This window comes from Corvus cornix, chromosome 5, assembly GCF_000738735.6.
Source record: "Corvus cornix cornix isolate S_Up_H32 chromosome 5, ASM73873v5, whole genome shotgun sequence".
NCBI lineage: Eukaryota > Metazoa > Chordata > Aves > Passeriformes > Corvidae > Corvus > Corvus cornix.
In genome coordinates this window covers 38,142,898-38,158,748 of record NC_046335.1, presented here as the reverse complement: position 1 = coordinate 38,158,748, position 15,851 = coordinate 38,142,898, and the positions used below count along the sequence as shown (strand labels likewise).

The 15,851-nt window shown below is 39.9% G+C and overlaps 1 long non-coding RNA gene across 2 annotated transcripts; it reads left to right on the top strand.

Moving 5' to 3' along the window:
* The first annotated feature begins 1,648 nt into the window (after positions 1-1,648).
* Positions 1,649-15,277, top strand: LOC120409997. 2 transcript variants are annotated; one of them, XR_005601895.1, is made up of 5 exons: positions 1,649-1,737; positions 2,319-2,545; positions 6,513-6,548; positions 7,106-7,332; positions 8,129-15,277. It is a non-coding gene; the product is annotated as an uncharacterized LOC120409997 (long non-coding RNA). The 2 variants fall into 2 exon arrangements; XR_005601894.1 differs by lacking the exon at positions 2,319-2,545 and having other exon boundaries at positions 1,650-1,737.
* Positions 15,278-15,851: the final 574 nt, after the last annotated feature.

Here is a 15,851-nt window from a genome sequence, read left to right as displayed (position 1 = left end):
GCTCCAGAAGAGGACATGCAGGGCTGGTTTGTGACAGCTGTTCTTACAAGCTCCCACCTCCGATGTCAGATATTTTTGCTAACATGCTTGAAGGTGAATACAAATGATCTAAGACATGCCCTGCAAAAAAAACCACCCCAAAACACAATCAATCAAAGAACAACCAACCTTCCTGAAATAAACTAAAAGACCCCTAACTATCAGAATCTAACTTTGCAATTAGCAGAATAAATCACATGTAAGCAACTATCTTACTCAATATTCTATATATGTAACATCTAGTTTAAAAGGTGGTAGACAGTAAGAGAAGTTTTAGAGACCTGAGCTCTTAAATTTGTTAAATTTAAACTTGTTCAAAACTAAACTGTACAGATACAAGCAGATTTCCACAAAAGTAGTATTTTTAGCGTACCTGGTTGCTTATAGAAGTATTTTGTCTTGAGAACAGGTCATCTTGAAGGTGAAAGTGTGGAAGAGGGATAGGGTTGGCAGCTCAGAGGCAGAGCTACTTAATATTTCATCTTTGTCTTTTGAAAAAGTAGTATAAGGGATAGGATTTTAAATACAGATGAACCATTCTCCAGCTTACTGAGAGAAAGTCTGTTTTCAAATCTGCAGCCAGGAGTTTATGTTGAGACTGACTGGATGGTTGACTGAAGAAATATGTTATTGAAACCAGTTACCAGAATGTTGTGAAGACTGTAGAAAGCAGAAATAGGTTTGATATTGAATCAGTACTGAAACCTGTAGGCCCCTTAGCTTGGCAACAACTCTGGGCAAAAGAAAAGAATCCAAATACAGGATTTTACTCATGAGGAGCAGGATTAAAAATTATGTTAGCTTCTGTAACTTTACAATGGAACATAAAAGTCTGCTTTTGGTTCTTTGAAACTACAGCTTTGGTTGTAAATAGGATATGGGTATAATATTTAAGTTGGCAGAAGTGTTTCATTTCTGTCTGCTCTAAAATGTGACGCGGTAGAAAAGCGTGTGTTAAATGTTTAACACACGTGTTAAGATTTCGAGCGAAATGGCTTGTAGTAATCTGTGATGAATCACGGTGAGACGGGGGTGTTTCTCTAGAGTTTTCTGAATGGGTACGTACTCCTCTTCACACTCTTCAGTACATCCACCCGTCAGCTTTAAGTGCAAAATTACTGCTGCTAAAAAAAATTTTAAAATAAATTATTTTTGCGGATGACACAAACCCGGCAGAATGACTGAAGGCAGAATGACTGAAGGCCGCCTTCCGGGGCAACCACGCTGCTCGGTGAGCTCAGCAGGGCCGCTGGACCGGGACCCCATGTCCCCCCACCCCTTCCCTTCCAGAGCGGGTGGTGCGGGGCGGGTATTCCAGACCACCCCTCTTGCCGCCCTTCTGGAGCGGCCCCTTTAAATCCGCGGGGCGGTCACCGGAGGGCTCGCCCCGGGCCGGTCCCGCTCCCGCCGCTCGAGCCAATCCCTTTCCTGTGCCCTCCCCGGGCGAATCAGAGAGGGCCGCCTTGGAGGCGGGAGGGCAGCCTCCGTGATGGGCGGCGCCGCTGGCCAATCGCCGCCAGAGCCGGACGGCTGATGCAGCGGCACGGCACCCAATAGGCTCGCGACCGGGTGGGCGGGCCCGGGCGCAGCGAGCCCCCGCCGGGAGGCCGGGGGAAGGAGGGGAAGATGGCGGAGTGAGGGGTGGAGGAGGCGGAGGGGCCGGGCCGGCCGCGGCCCCGCGGCCTCGGCCGCGCTCAGGTGAGTGCGGCGGTAGCAGCGGCTGCGTCCAGCCCGGAGCCTGGTGCCGGATCCCTGATTGGGCTGGGACGGGGCTCCCGCGCACCCGCCTTCCCGTCCCGTCCCGTGGCTGGGCTGGGCCCGAGCTCGTTCCCGCGGCGCCGCGCCGGAGCGGCGGGAGCGGCTGGCCGCCCTCGCCGCGGCGGCCCTGAACGAGGAGCGGGACGGTGTCCGTGTGGGGACGGACCGGAGCCGGAACCGGGCCGGTCCGACCCACCCGGCGCCCTGAAAAGTCCCAGTAACTTCGGAGCTGGGGACGAGGGCGTCCTGCAGCTCCAGCGCCGGGCTGCAGCAGATGGCCGAGCGGGAGAGCATGTTCCCTGCACAGCGATACCCCGCAGCCGACTGGGAACAGCTGCGGCTGGCAGCGACGTGGGCAAGGGAAACCGAAATGTATAATCTGAAATGAGGTTTTGCATCTCTGGCTACAAGCATAACGCTGAATATAGCTATGCTGCTGTTATCGTTATTATTCATGCAATCTGTGGGCTGGATGAATTCTGTTAAATCTGAATGGTTATATCCTTTTATGATGTCTGTAGTGCTGACACAGGAGTGCACAAAGGGAATGGCTTCCGAGTTGTTTGACAAAGCCAGAACATACAAATAATCTACCCTGCAAAACAAGTCCTATGGAAAGTGGAGAGACTATAGTGGAATTTGGTTTAGCCGTATAAATTCATGTGATCGTTGATAATAAGGTAAAAAGAATTTAACACACCATGAAACAGCTGAAACTACTGCTAAACCCACTATCTCTTCTTTCCAGGTTAGTACCATGCAGGCCAGGTATGCCCTGAATTCTTCAAAATTGTCCGTGGTATTTTGTACTAGGGAATAGTACTTAGTTTAAATTCGGAAAAAAAAAACGGGGGTCGGAATCAACACTTCTTAGTGAAAACAAAAGAATTAGTGCCACTAGCATGAGATTCCTTGTGTTCTATATTTGTTCTTAAAATCTCGAGTTCATGATAGAATTGTGACTGCATTTTCAATCTGCATGTCAGGTAAAAGAAAAAAGTTGAAGTGGTTAAATGAAAAGTACAGCTTTAGATTTTATGAAGATATGTTGTGTTAGCACACATGACCTAATAATGAAGTAGCTGTTTGTAACTGGTGAAATAACTGAAAATAAATGCAAGCATTATATTATATATTTATATATATTATATTATATACGAGTACTGTCAGGATTAGTTCTGCAAGCAGGAGCTACTTAGGAGAAAAATTTCCTAAGGAACATTTTACCGATTTTTATGTGCTACATTACTCATGTAGTAACAGTAATAGCAGCTTAGGAGCAACGTAATGTTAAGGCACAGTATGCTGCTACTGATGAATATTCCTACTTACACATGTCTTTGTGTGAATTTTTAAAATATGCCAGGGGATTTGTCTTCGGCATACTACATACGAAGGTAATTCTGCTTTATATTATCATTAAAAGAATAATAAGCAATCAGCTTGCTTTTGTGTGAAGTTGTACACTACTTTAGCTGTAAGAAATTGATTTGGATTAATATTTATTCTTAATTGCTTTCAATGCACAAGAGCTGTGAGAAGTAGTATCTTTAAAAAATAAAATCAGAATTTCCTGTTGCTCTGGTATATGTCAAATCAATATACATTGCTTTACAATCTTGCCCACAGTGCTGTGAGTCTGCAGTGTGGAAATTTGCATGAACAGGCTATGCATCTCATGATGGTCACCTCTATTCAGGGGTGTCAAAAGTTGTGGGCCAGCCAAAGCTAAAAAATCCCGACAGAGTATGTGAAGAGTCTAGAGTATCACTTGAACACCTCCCACATTCATTCTTAAAAATTAGAGAAGGAGCAGTGTTTGAAACCAGTCCTGACATGCTAGAGGTTATGTGAGTGCAAGAAGCAAGGCTTGCACAGTCTTCGGAGGATTGGGGAAAAAAAAGGCTTTTTCTAAAATAGAATGTGGAAGAAGGGTCGTTTCTTTGCCTGAACAGTATTCCTAGAGCACATTCCTACGGTGTGTGTATGGCAGAATTGAAAGCTCATTTTTAAGCAGTTTCCCCTGTTTTCTCTGCTGCAGTAGGAAGTACTGTTACAATATTGTACCAGCAATGTAGTAGATGTGCATTGAAAACCTGGTAGAAGAGGAAAGAGGTTTTATTTAAAAATACAGAGTGAAATAAAAAATTCAGGCAGAATGTGTGCGGTGCCTGAGATGCCTCTACAGCAGCCAAGCACCATAGCAGGGTGCTGTGGATCCAGCAAACTGGCAGTCTGTGTTGACAAGGGACATCAGCTGACAGGTCCTTACTGTCTCCTGGCCTCTTCCTAGGCTGGCAGCCATTGTAGGCTTCAGATGTGCCTTTGTTTACCCTTTTGGAGGTGTCATTGGCCTGTGTCTCTACATTGTCCTGACTCTGTGGATTATCAGTGTTCTTTGTCTCCAGATCTGGGTGTCTTCTGAAGTGGCAGGGGGATGTGACTACTAACCTGGGTGCTGCTAACTAAGCCTCTTAGAGCCCAGTTCCTGCTCAGTGTTCTGTTTGGTGCCTCCAACTCAGGCACTCCCATTCTTTCTCCAGTCACACCAGTCGTAGACTTTGCCTTACAAGTTCTCACCCTTGCCTTGTAGCTTGGATTTAGATGCAGTTTCAAAGTTGCCTAGAAAGCAAAAAGAGCATGAAGGCAGCTAAGACTGTAACCTACTTTCTATTGTATTTTCTGTTTATAATTTAAGCATTTGTCATTGTCCACTTTCCAGGTTAAATTTGGCAGTTTTTAAGCCATAGGAAAAACCTTAGTGGACTTGTGATGTGTAGGGCTAATTTTGCTTTTCCTATCTCCATAGGTCTCCACTATACTTTCAACTTTTTGTGTTTTGGTCTTTGTGTATAAATCTGTTTCTAGATCTTTAGTTCCTCACTTCCTCATACTTCTCAGGCTCTAGGCGAGAGAAGAGGAGTCATCTTCTTGAGTCCTTTTAATTCTGCTTATCCCTGGAGCATTTGTGTCTGTGTGAGAGGCAAAGATAGTATTTTGGGAAGCCAGATCTGATGGATATGAGTTTTTGTTGTACCTTAAAACAGAGCGTGGGGGGTGGAGTGAAAGTTGGTTGTATAGCTGTACACTATTATTTTAGTATAATCTCCAATTCCAGTGTGCAGATTATGTCAGAACACTGACTTTTTGGGGGTTTTTTTGCCCCATTGGTGGATTGGTAATAGAATATGTTAATATATATGAGAAGAATTGCAATATTTATATATAATATATATGAGAATATTATTTTAAAATATTGCAAATTTGCTAGTAAATTTATTTGTGAGATATTTCTTCATCTCTTTGGCTTTGGAATTCCTGAAGTTAGCAAACTTCTTGGATACAGGCACCTATCTGAATGTGAGATTTAAAGTTCATGAAAACTAATCTTTAGTTATGGTGGAGCAAAAAAATGAATGGGCAATAGGTCAAGACTTAATAGAAATAATATTTTCTGAATTCTTAACGAAGAAGGAGTCTATGAATGTAGGCAGTTTTGAGCTTTCACAGTTATTTCTTGCTCCACATCAATTGATTGTATGTTCAGTAAGGTATGAAACAAGCGCAATAGTATTTTTTTTCTTTGTAATGTCCACTAGCATTTATCTGAAGAGTTGATAGTGTCACCATCAGTGTCAGTGCCTGCTAATTTTCAATAACGTTGATGTGTATCCAGTTGCGTTTGCATGTTTTGTTGGACTCCTGTGAACTCTGTGCTCATGTAATCTAGCTGATGAAAGTCAGCTAGAAAGTGTATCAAGCAGAGTAGTTAAAAACTGGGACATTCAAAGTCAGTGAACTTGTTAAAATTAAAAAAAGTAGGCTAAAGCTAACTGTATTTCAGTGTTGGATGAACCATTCCTTTGCTTGAGTTGCTTTAAATGTCACCAGCTGCTTTCTTCTTTTAATAAGACTTAGTTTAGTGTTTAGTTAATTCATAGTTTTAGAATAAATGAAAGAAGACCCAGCTTTTCAAAGATTGGATTGGTTTCTGTTATGTGGTTTCTATTCTGACAAGGCAGTTTAGGAGAGCTCCTGGTAACCGTTCCTTTTCAAGTTAATTCTTTTGTGAAGCATTTGCTGTTGGTTCCTGAATCTCTCAAAATCACATAGTGCTTGGCTGGTTCTTGAGGGAAAATTTGAGTAGGAAGGGTCAGAACTGACAACATGGGAATGGAGTAACTACCCTGAAATAGGGATTGTCTGATGACTGGGGATTTTCTGAAGGTCCAGGTGCGTGTTGCTTGTAGAAATGCTGTGTTGTGCAGGAGTGTGGAAGCTAATAATACTTTGCTGAGGATACTGGGAATTTTGAATAATTTAAGTTTTGTGTGATGAGATAGTTCTGCTTATAGCAATCCCTTATTCTTCCAGTTAGGTTGTCAGCTCGGCATCCTCGCTACAGTACTTTGTTACTAATGTGAAAGAGTTTCTTGCCTTACTGGAGACTGAATATGTGTCCATCTCAGTTCCCATGAAACTGAAATGTGTGCCTGCTCTTAGTGAAAATTTATGTGTCCTGCGTCTTCCACACTTGGGTCTAATTTGCTTGATTTAAACTAAAGGAGGGGGTGCATCTGATAATTTGAAAAACTCTTAACTAGTTCATGGAAGGTACAGGTGATCTTTTGTGTCTTGTGCAGATAATTATGTATGATCTGAGTAGCTTTCTAGATGCAAATTTAATTTTGTTTATTCATCTCTTTCTCTTTAAGCTCACTGAAGAAGATGTGGAATAATCAGAAATAATGGTGAGTACAGTTGTAAGGTTATTGATGTACTAAATATAAGGTACTAAACTTATCAAGTTTGTCAGCTAATTTAGTTCACTTTTCCATGACCAAAGAAATCTGTCATTGAGATTTTAATTTTTTGTAGCATGCTTTCAGAGAACTGGAATGTTTCTACCAGTGTCAGCTTTCAGCTTAGGCTTCACCTTAAAGAAACATTGCTTTGACTGTTATATATTCTAACAAGAATAAATGCTTTGAAAGTTGTGAAATCCCTATCCTATGGTGTCATTTGCTCTGCTAAGACAAATTGTGTCGTTGTATTAACTTGGAATTGTTCTCTTAAAAGTGTTACTTGTTAAATGATAGGATTGGAAGAATGATAAAATAACCAAATGTAAATTATCAAATAGAAAAAAGTACATTCAAAATTTCTAAGGACTACAATAAACTTCTGTAGTTTTGATTTATTTTTTCCCAGTGAATGAAATAAAGATATTCTGGTAGTTAAGGTGTGCAACAAAGGGTTATATTGTGTTCTCAGCTCTGTCACAAACCTTTGGCATGTTTTATTGCAGTTCTTCAGGTCTGTTTTTCCACACCTTCATGAGAATAAGACTTTCCCAACAGTCTGAGCATGGATGGTCAACCCAATGATCAACTGAAGTACTTGAGTGACTCAAGAGATATCAGTAGTGACGTGTACTATATTTCCATTTTCGTGGTCTACTCACTGCTTCTAACAAAGGAGCTGAAAATTGTCACTGAAAGACTATTACTGAACTTGATCAACTGAATGGTTAAGGTAATTAAAATAAGATAAATATAGACAGGGAAAAAAGAGGAAGAGGTTAGTTATTCTCATGTTCTTGTATATGAGAAAGAATTTTTTTTTTAAATTTTTGTTTTTCCTTTTTTGGTCTATGTTGCATCTCTTATTTTAACGCAGGAGAATGGTAATAAACACTTCTGGCACTAGCTATGCAGGAGTGCACCCATGCTAGCTTCCAACTTAATGCAAAAATACCATGTCTTAACAGCTGCTCTGACTAGGTAATACCAGGCGAGTGTCACTGATGGAAGGCCAGGCTGTGGATAAGTGGGGAGAAATGAGTAAAAGTAGGAAGCAAATGTATGTGATCTTAAAACTGTCATAAGTGCTCTTTTCCTCTACAGCACTGGCAGTTTGATAATTAGTTAGGTGATAGTTTACGACGTCTCTCTGAACTGTGACCTGCTAGAGCAGGGTCTGCCCTCTCTGCCGTGTGCACTCCGCTGCTACCTCGTTGTCGTCATGCTCTGTGTTGGAGACACAGCTGAAACCCCACAGCTAATTAACAGTGGTGTATTTTTAGATGCATCGCTTCTGAGTAAGTGTACAGTTCAGCATTTCTGAAGTATTTCCTTAGCCAGCTTATGGACATCTAAAGTTAGATATAGAATCTTACAGGCCAAGGGATTACTGCAATTTGTGAAACCAGATAATTTTATCCATTAGAGTCAGGCTTTTAAAGTAGTGAGCTGGTGGGCATTTTAATGTTCAATGTATTTAATTCTAATTCCTAAACTACCTTTCCTGTTTTTTTAATTTGGGATTCCAGATCCTCTCCTGACATTCAAGAAGGTGGTCCTCTTACTTGCTCAAAGGCTATAAAGTGTTTCCCTTCTAGCAAGCAAAATCCGTCCTTCACTTCCATGGAGCTGAACGAACAAAGATCTGTCCACTTCCTGTTTGAATCGTCTCACCAAACATTTGATTCACCAGATGACTTCCCCCATAGAAGGAGCCACTGTTTTATCAAAACTCAAAAGCAGAGTAACAGAAATCAGCATTTGTTTTCTGAAAAATGTCTTCTGTGCCAGCTCTTCATTCAGCTTTCTGCATTCTGTTTTAAAATGAAAAATACTTTGTAATCAGATGCAAGTGGAAGCTGGTGTTTTTCACTGATATTTCCTTCTTAATTTTAGGAGGGTTAAGTACTTGCTGTGTCAAATTGGAATTCCTAGCAGATAAAGTGTCTGCATGCATTGCTGTGTCAGACTGACCTGATATATATGAAAAGTTGCAGCAGGAAAACCAGAACATTTTCTCCTCTGACATGAGGAAGAAACTTACCAAACAACTAGGGTCATCTCATACAGATATTTTCTAGTCCAGGTCCCAGGCTTGACTTTGTAGATAGGTGTCAACTCACGTAAAGCAGCTAATGCACAAGAACAAATGCAGAATCACCTTGTCTATACTGTGTATCCCAGTCTGTGATCAAAATGTGTATTTGCATGTGTGAACCTATGTAAGTGCAGGACATGAAGAGCTTTCACCTGAAGAAGAAATTACTCTGCACCATTTCATTTTTAGCAAAGAAAAAGTAAGCTTTGAAGGCCTCTGGGATAGCAGGATAATGACTAGGTTTGCATTGAATCATTCCCTTCCTTTGGCTTTTTATGAATCCTTAGCATCAAAAGGAACAAGACCATTCTACAGTCGAAGAGATGATGGGCAGAACTTCTTTATTGTAGAAATTAACTTCTGATGGGATGGAAGAGACCAGAGCTGTAAAGTTGCAGTTTATCCACCTGGCTTCCTCCACACAAATTCAGCTTTTCCTACTGCTGATGGAGTCAGCTTTTTGATTCTTTCATGACTGAGAACTCAGAGGACCTGTGTGTTTCCATCATCTAGGTAGAAATAGGCCCAAGAGAATGGAACGTTAGCTATGTAAGAGGGGTGAGTTGAGAGCAGAAATACTTAGTACAGTCCTTTTTCTGGCTCTTCTTATTCCTTCCCAAACTAAGGCACAATCTGGTTGTTCTTATGTTTACACAAGGTTCTTTGTCTACATAATTCGTGATTATATAGGATGTTTTCTGTCATTCTGGGATAGAAGTATATATTGTTTGTGTGCTCCCTGCTATGGGATTATCTATAACAAATAAGATTTTTTGGCAAAAAACTACCAGAACTGGGATATGTATTGTATTCCACCTCAAATCTGAAACTCTTCTTACTGCACCTTATTCCAAGCTTGTGATTTAGAAAATGTGATTTGCTAGCTTAAAATATGGGAGATACTAAAATGGTTGGGGAGGAGTTCTAGATTTCTTGTTTTGTTCTGTTTTTCCTTTTAGAAAACTGCTGGAGAGAGCCAGACAGCCTGAAAATGGCTGAAAAAGCAAACAACTGAAATCCTTCTTAAATCTTAGTGATAGATTGCCAGGGCAGCATTCTAATATCTAAAATGTGGTGACATTTTATGAGACCAAGTTCCATAGCGGAATGAGGCCAAGTATTGATGTTGATCCTAATCCTCAAAGTAATGTCTGTGTTTAGACTTGTTTTGTAACAATAAGATTCAATGACAGCTTTACCCTTTTTTTGTTTCCATGAAGCAAAGAGCAGTCACGTAAGCTTAAGAGTGGTGGGCAGGACACTGTATAAAAGTAATGCCAACTGTAATGAGCAGAGAGGTGCTCTAAAATTGTGTGTAACATTGTGATGAGCTGTGTGATAAGAGCTTGTGTGACAACATTGATATTGATGAGGCACCACCAGCTTGGCCTGACTTCTTTTAAGAACTTAGGATTTCTTTGCTGAATATGGTCTGAACTTTCTGGCATTGGAAGCAACTAGAAAAGCACACTTCCTTTTAGGGCCTCTGTACGTTGAAGCCAATAGGATTTAATGGAGATGTCTGTAGAAGCAGGATCCATCTCTAAGTGATGGAAAATACTGTCAATGTCATAGGATTACACGAGGTTGGGAAGTATGTGGTATAAGAAATGTCTGATTTTAGATCTGGGAATTTTCTTTTCTTCCTTCTGCCCATACTTACACTTCTGATGTTAGAGATAGCAGTTGTTTCTTGCATAGCTTGATGACAAAATACATGAGAGACAGGAAGGTATTTTTGTTTTCTGTGGACATGTACAAAAATTATGAATTTGTCTGACAAGAGAGCTGATTATCTAAGATCTTTAATTTTTTTCTCTGTAGGAATAATCCTCAATATTCTGTAACCCCGCATTGTAAGAAAAAAAGTAGAATTACTGATTTTTTTTCTTGACTTCTATTCATGACAGCATAGCAGCATTAGTTTTCAAGTTTAATTTTAGAACACCAGGATTTCATTAGGTTAAGGATCTGTGGCTTTCCTGGAAGTAATACTCCAACAGTGCATGCCCAGAAGACCCCCATTGCTGTACCTTCCTGGCCAGCACCTTTAAAGAACTGCTGTGTTAGGAAATGCTGCTTCATCTCATTTACTATTTCTTGCGCCGCTTTTTCTTTATGTTGGTTGGAAATCTTCCCATGTGAAAGATTACAAAAAAAAGGGGCATGTGCAATAGATCATATATATATATACATATATATATTTTAATACTTGTGGACAAAATGATGTTACAAGTTGTTTGAAAACAACAAAATCACCAATGTCTTCCATTTTGAGATGTGTATAGTTCCATAAGCATTAGTGCTTTGTAGCAAACTGTAGTGCCATGTTAGGATCAGTGCATGAGCCTAGTAGTATTTTTACAATTTCAGAGTGACAAATTTATTAGTAAACAGTGATGATAATGTAATTAACACTAGAAAGGATACAATAGAAATGTCACAAACATGGTCTAAACATGCAGTATCCTCCCTTTGACAATGGCAATGCTATCCTTAGAAATGGAACTCATTCACTTAATGAGCTTCATAGAATCATAGTTGACTTTTTGATATTTGTCTGTCTGTCCAACTGCAGTAGTACGCTAGAGTATGCAAGCATCCATAATTCTCATCTCTATCAGTGGGATTCTTTTCTTTTTAATCTTTGTTGGTGTTTTCTTCATTTTCAATTTTATTGAACCTGTCCTGCGATAGTACTCAAGAAAGTATGAATATGCTAAGGAGTTGTGTGCATTCTGTACACATCTCTGTTACCTTAGGTCATTTACAAAGTCTGTCAAGTAATCTTTTCTTTTTTCAGATCTAACTATATGATTATTATAGCTAGTAAAACATTGCCCTCATTGTGTGATAAGTTAATAGTTGCAAAATGTGATGTGCTAATTATGCATAGAAGACTTTTATCCATTATTGCAGGAATGGGGAACCTTTTTTTGGCTGAAGTCCTATCGAAACTTAGAATAACTTTGGTGGATCCTGCATTTACATACATCTTAATAAGAGAGAATATGATAAGGTCAAAGGCTGTTGAAAAATGATGTTGCAGACTGTATCCGTGCAGCAGGCTGTCTCTAGCCAATGGATCAGAGATTCCCCACCCCTGTATTATTGAGAATTAAATATCTTATATTTTAGGTAACTTCCAGTTTTGCTTTCCAGCTCTAAGCTCAATTTTAATGATTTCTGTCTCTCCCTCTGCTTTTTTCAGAAGGAAGGTTTAGACCGGGGAAGTGAAAATGATTTAGCACTCAATGGGCAGCTTGGACTGGTCAAATAGGAGACTGGTATGATTCTTGAGATGTGCATTGCTCTGTGGTGGCATCCTCTGATTTCCTAGGAATAAGTCTTTTATTTGGTGCCAGTGCTGCTCTTCACCCATTTCTCTCTTTCAGCTTAGAGAGGATACTGCATCTTTTTTTCCTGAGACCTGCCTGTAAATGGCCATTAGGGGGGAGGGAGGGAATGGGTAGCTTGGTTTTGTAATTTTGGTACAATATATCTTCAAAGTAATTAATCAAGAAGCATGTACTTCGTGCAATGACAGTAATCCAGGCAGAGTTAATGTATGTAACAGGGAAAAAAAACCCCAACAAAACCAACCAAACAACCCTCTGCATCTAATAAATTTCTGAGAAAATTGGACAGGTGGGCCATTTACAGCAGAGCTCTGGGGGACCTGTGCTAACAGTCAGGTTCGATTCTAAATGGACGTAGCTGTACCATTGAATAAAGTAGTTTAGTGCTTGGGAGAATCAATTGAAAAATACCTCTGAAACTGGAATGCAAAATAGCACAGTATGTAGGGGGAAGAATCCCTGATGCAAACAAAGCCATAAGATGATTTAATAAGAAAATAGAACTTTAGTAGCAATAACTGTTTTGCATGTGATAGTAAATAACTTGCATTAGCAAGACTGTACAGTAGGGTAAGTGGGTAATAACCAAATAAGTTTGTGGCGCTCTGTGCTGCAGGGAGTTGTGTGAAGAGTCTTCCCGAGAAGAAGGGTGAATTCTTCTTATGTTCCTCTCATTGGAGGGAATTTGGCACTTGAATACTAAGTTAATGAACTTGATATATATATTAAAAAAAGAAAAATTAGCTTTGCCACGTGTTTGAAGCACTGTCAGTGAGTGCTGGGGGAAGGGCAGACAGTTCTTTTTGAAAGGATAGCTGAAGTTTCCCTGTAATTTTTTTCTTTTTCTGTAGCCTAGCACTTGCTCTGTTTCTCTGAGAAACTAAACCTTTCCAAATAACGTGCTGTGAAGAGAACCTGATTCTAAAGTTAGAAGCTTTTGTTGTGGGAAGTACTTTCTTTTTTCTTTGTTTATAAAGACCAATCTGAGATAGTCTTTAAATAAATAAAAATAAATAAAAAAATTTGAGAGCACTTGACACTCAAAACATCTGTAGATGCCAAGCACAACTGTAGAATTCTAATGATGTTACAGCAGAAAATAATCTCAACTTTGCTAAACACTGTTTCAGACCATAATTGATTTCAGTTGATGCCTGAAATTTTGCAGAAGTACTGTAGATCTGCACCCAACAAATTATTTGCTATCAAAGGGTTGCATAAAAGAGCCACAGGAGTTCTAAACTGTTCCTAGTTGACACTTTCCAGTGTAGATACCTAGTCTATATAGACACAGTATGCCCCAACAGATAGTAATGTATTCTGAGCAGAATTATGTGATCACAGGTTTAGATCAATCTGGCTGGATTTCTTCCAGAAAGCTGAAGCAATTTAGACTGTGACTTAGAGCTTACTGGAAGCTTCTTGTGTTTTTAAAGCATGGGGGTGAAGCACTTTGGATCTTCATAAATTGATAATGGAGCTGTGAGAGCTGTGAGCATTTCTACAGTATAAAGTAACAGGATAAGTGTGAGAATGTCTAAATTAAGTGTTGGCTAATATGTAATATGCATATGAAAAGCTAATTGATCTGAAAGGCTGTAATCAGCTTAAATTCCAACTATTGAATTTCTGATAAAATTGGAAGCTGGCCATAGGGGACCTTAATTTGATTGCTCTCTGATTACATTAGAGAAATTATGAATTTACCCTGGTCTGTGGTCAGCAAGTACATTTACATAATAATGAAATTATAATGAAAACAAAGTCATGTTCATGCTTCAGAAGTATGAACTTTGTGGCTGAACGGAATTCTTCAAGGATATATCCATTCAGAAAAGAGGGGAGGAAATAAAGCCTGATGTAGCCAGGCAAGCTATCTGCATATACTTCCCAGTTCAGGCTTTTGGTAATGATCTGAATTCTGTGGGCTACTAGACTAGAAATTACTATTCACAGCAACAAAAGGAATCCCTTTGCCTTTCAGCTCTTGTACTATGGCATGACTTCTGCTTCAACCTTCTTGATTTAACAGCTTCTAAACCTAAGTGGAAGTGTTAGGTGCTACCACACTTGCTGTGGGATGTCAAGGTGTAATGACCAGTGTGGACATTCCTTCTTTAGCAGTACTAAACCCAGATGATACAAATACATGCTGTTTGTATATCCAGTAGTGCTGCTGCTGAAGGTCTAGCCAGTACTTGTGTTGGGAATTGTGCCTTCTGAAACTGAGGGTAATTGTCAAATTTAGGAGAAAACAGAAAATCTTGCAAAGACTTCTTCATAGTGAGTGAGAAAAAATTATACTCAGCTTGAGGACACTGACACTTTACATGAGGATTACATTGTCAAGAGCTGGCAGTCTGGTTTTTTTTGGGCAGAAAAGGAAAAATTACTGAAGATAGAACAATTTTTGATGTATAACGAATCATAGAAATTACTGCTTCTTGCATCCTTAGGAAACTGGCTGGTCTTCCTCCAAAACTAATAATACTGCTTGCAGGTCAGGTAACAGAGCTGCAGAATGGCAGTTCAAGTTAGATTCCACTGGATTTCTTTCATGGGACAATCCAGCATTTTCCCCCTGTAGCACTTGACTGGTACACAAAAGCCAACAGTTGGACCAGCGTGTCTTGTTCAACAGTGCAGAACACTAACCATGGATTCTGAGGTCTGTTCCCTTTCAGTCTCTGCACTTCCTCCTGCGTTTTAGAGAGTGTCAGTGTTCATGTCAGCAGAGCGTGTTTCTGTCTCTGAGCCTATGTACTGGGTTATAATATAGACAGATTGCCAAGACTTTACCCCATCTAAAGTTAAAGGTAGAAGGTTACTTTCTGTTCAGTGTGTCCTATGTAAATCCTGTCTGCTTCTCTCCACTTCCCCTCCAAATGAGCGTGTTTGCAGGTCAAATAAAAGGCAGGTAGTTTGTAATGCTTTAGGCATGAAGAACTGCATGGAGAAACTGAAGGAACGCGGCACAGGCCCACAAACCAAATCTTAGCGCTAGTATTCTAATTATGCATGATTCAAAATGTCTAGTGTAATGTAGTTATTACCAGTAAATTGAGATATGCATTTATACATAATGAAGCAATAGGAATTAATATACCAATAGCTTGAACTTCCTGCTTTGATTCTCAAATTTCGGGTTTTTTTAGAGAATGTGCTGCCTCTTAGAGAAGGGGGCAGAATGTATAGATAGGGACAGAAGCATGGCACCAAAACTGTAAATCAGGAACCAGGATCAGCAGAACTCGCCTTTATAACTTCTTGTCTGGTTCATCTCACTGTCCTGAGCATGTAAAAAGCAGGGCATGAACTAAGCATGTTTAGAGGCGAGATGAGATTTCTCACCTGCTGCAGCTGTAGCAAGGAAAAAGGGTGCAGAGTTTCTTACACGGTGCATGGGGAGCGACTGGTGGGAAAGGAAAAAAACAAACCCACAGAACAACACAAAAAGATCACCCCAAAACCCAAGCCAACAAATTGAGTGTAGTATTTGCCAGACAGTAGGTAATAAGCTTGAGTGTGGTGAGAGAAATTATTTGGAGAAGACTGAAATTAATAAGCACAGTACATATTTTTCAGGTGTTGAATAGCTTTTTAATAGACAGTATTTTCAGGTAACTCTAGCCACATAGGCAGCTGTACTGAAGCATACTGGTACCAGCCAGCAATAATGGTATCCGCAGGAATGAACCTGAAAATACTGGTAATCTTGTATATTTTTTAAGTTCTTTAAAGAGATTTTTAAAAACAGAAAATGAGACTTGATCACTGAAGGTCTTTATCTTCTGC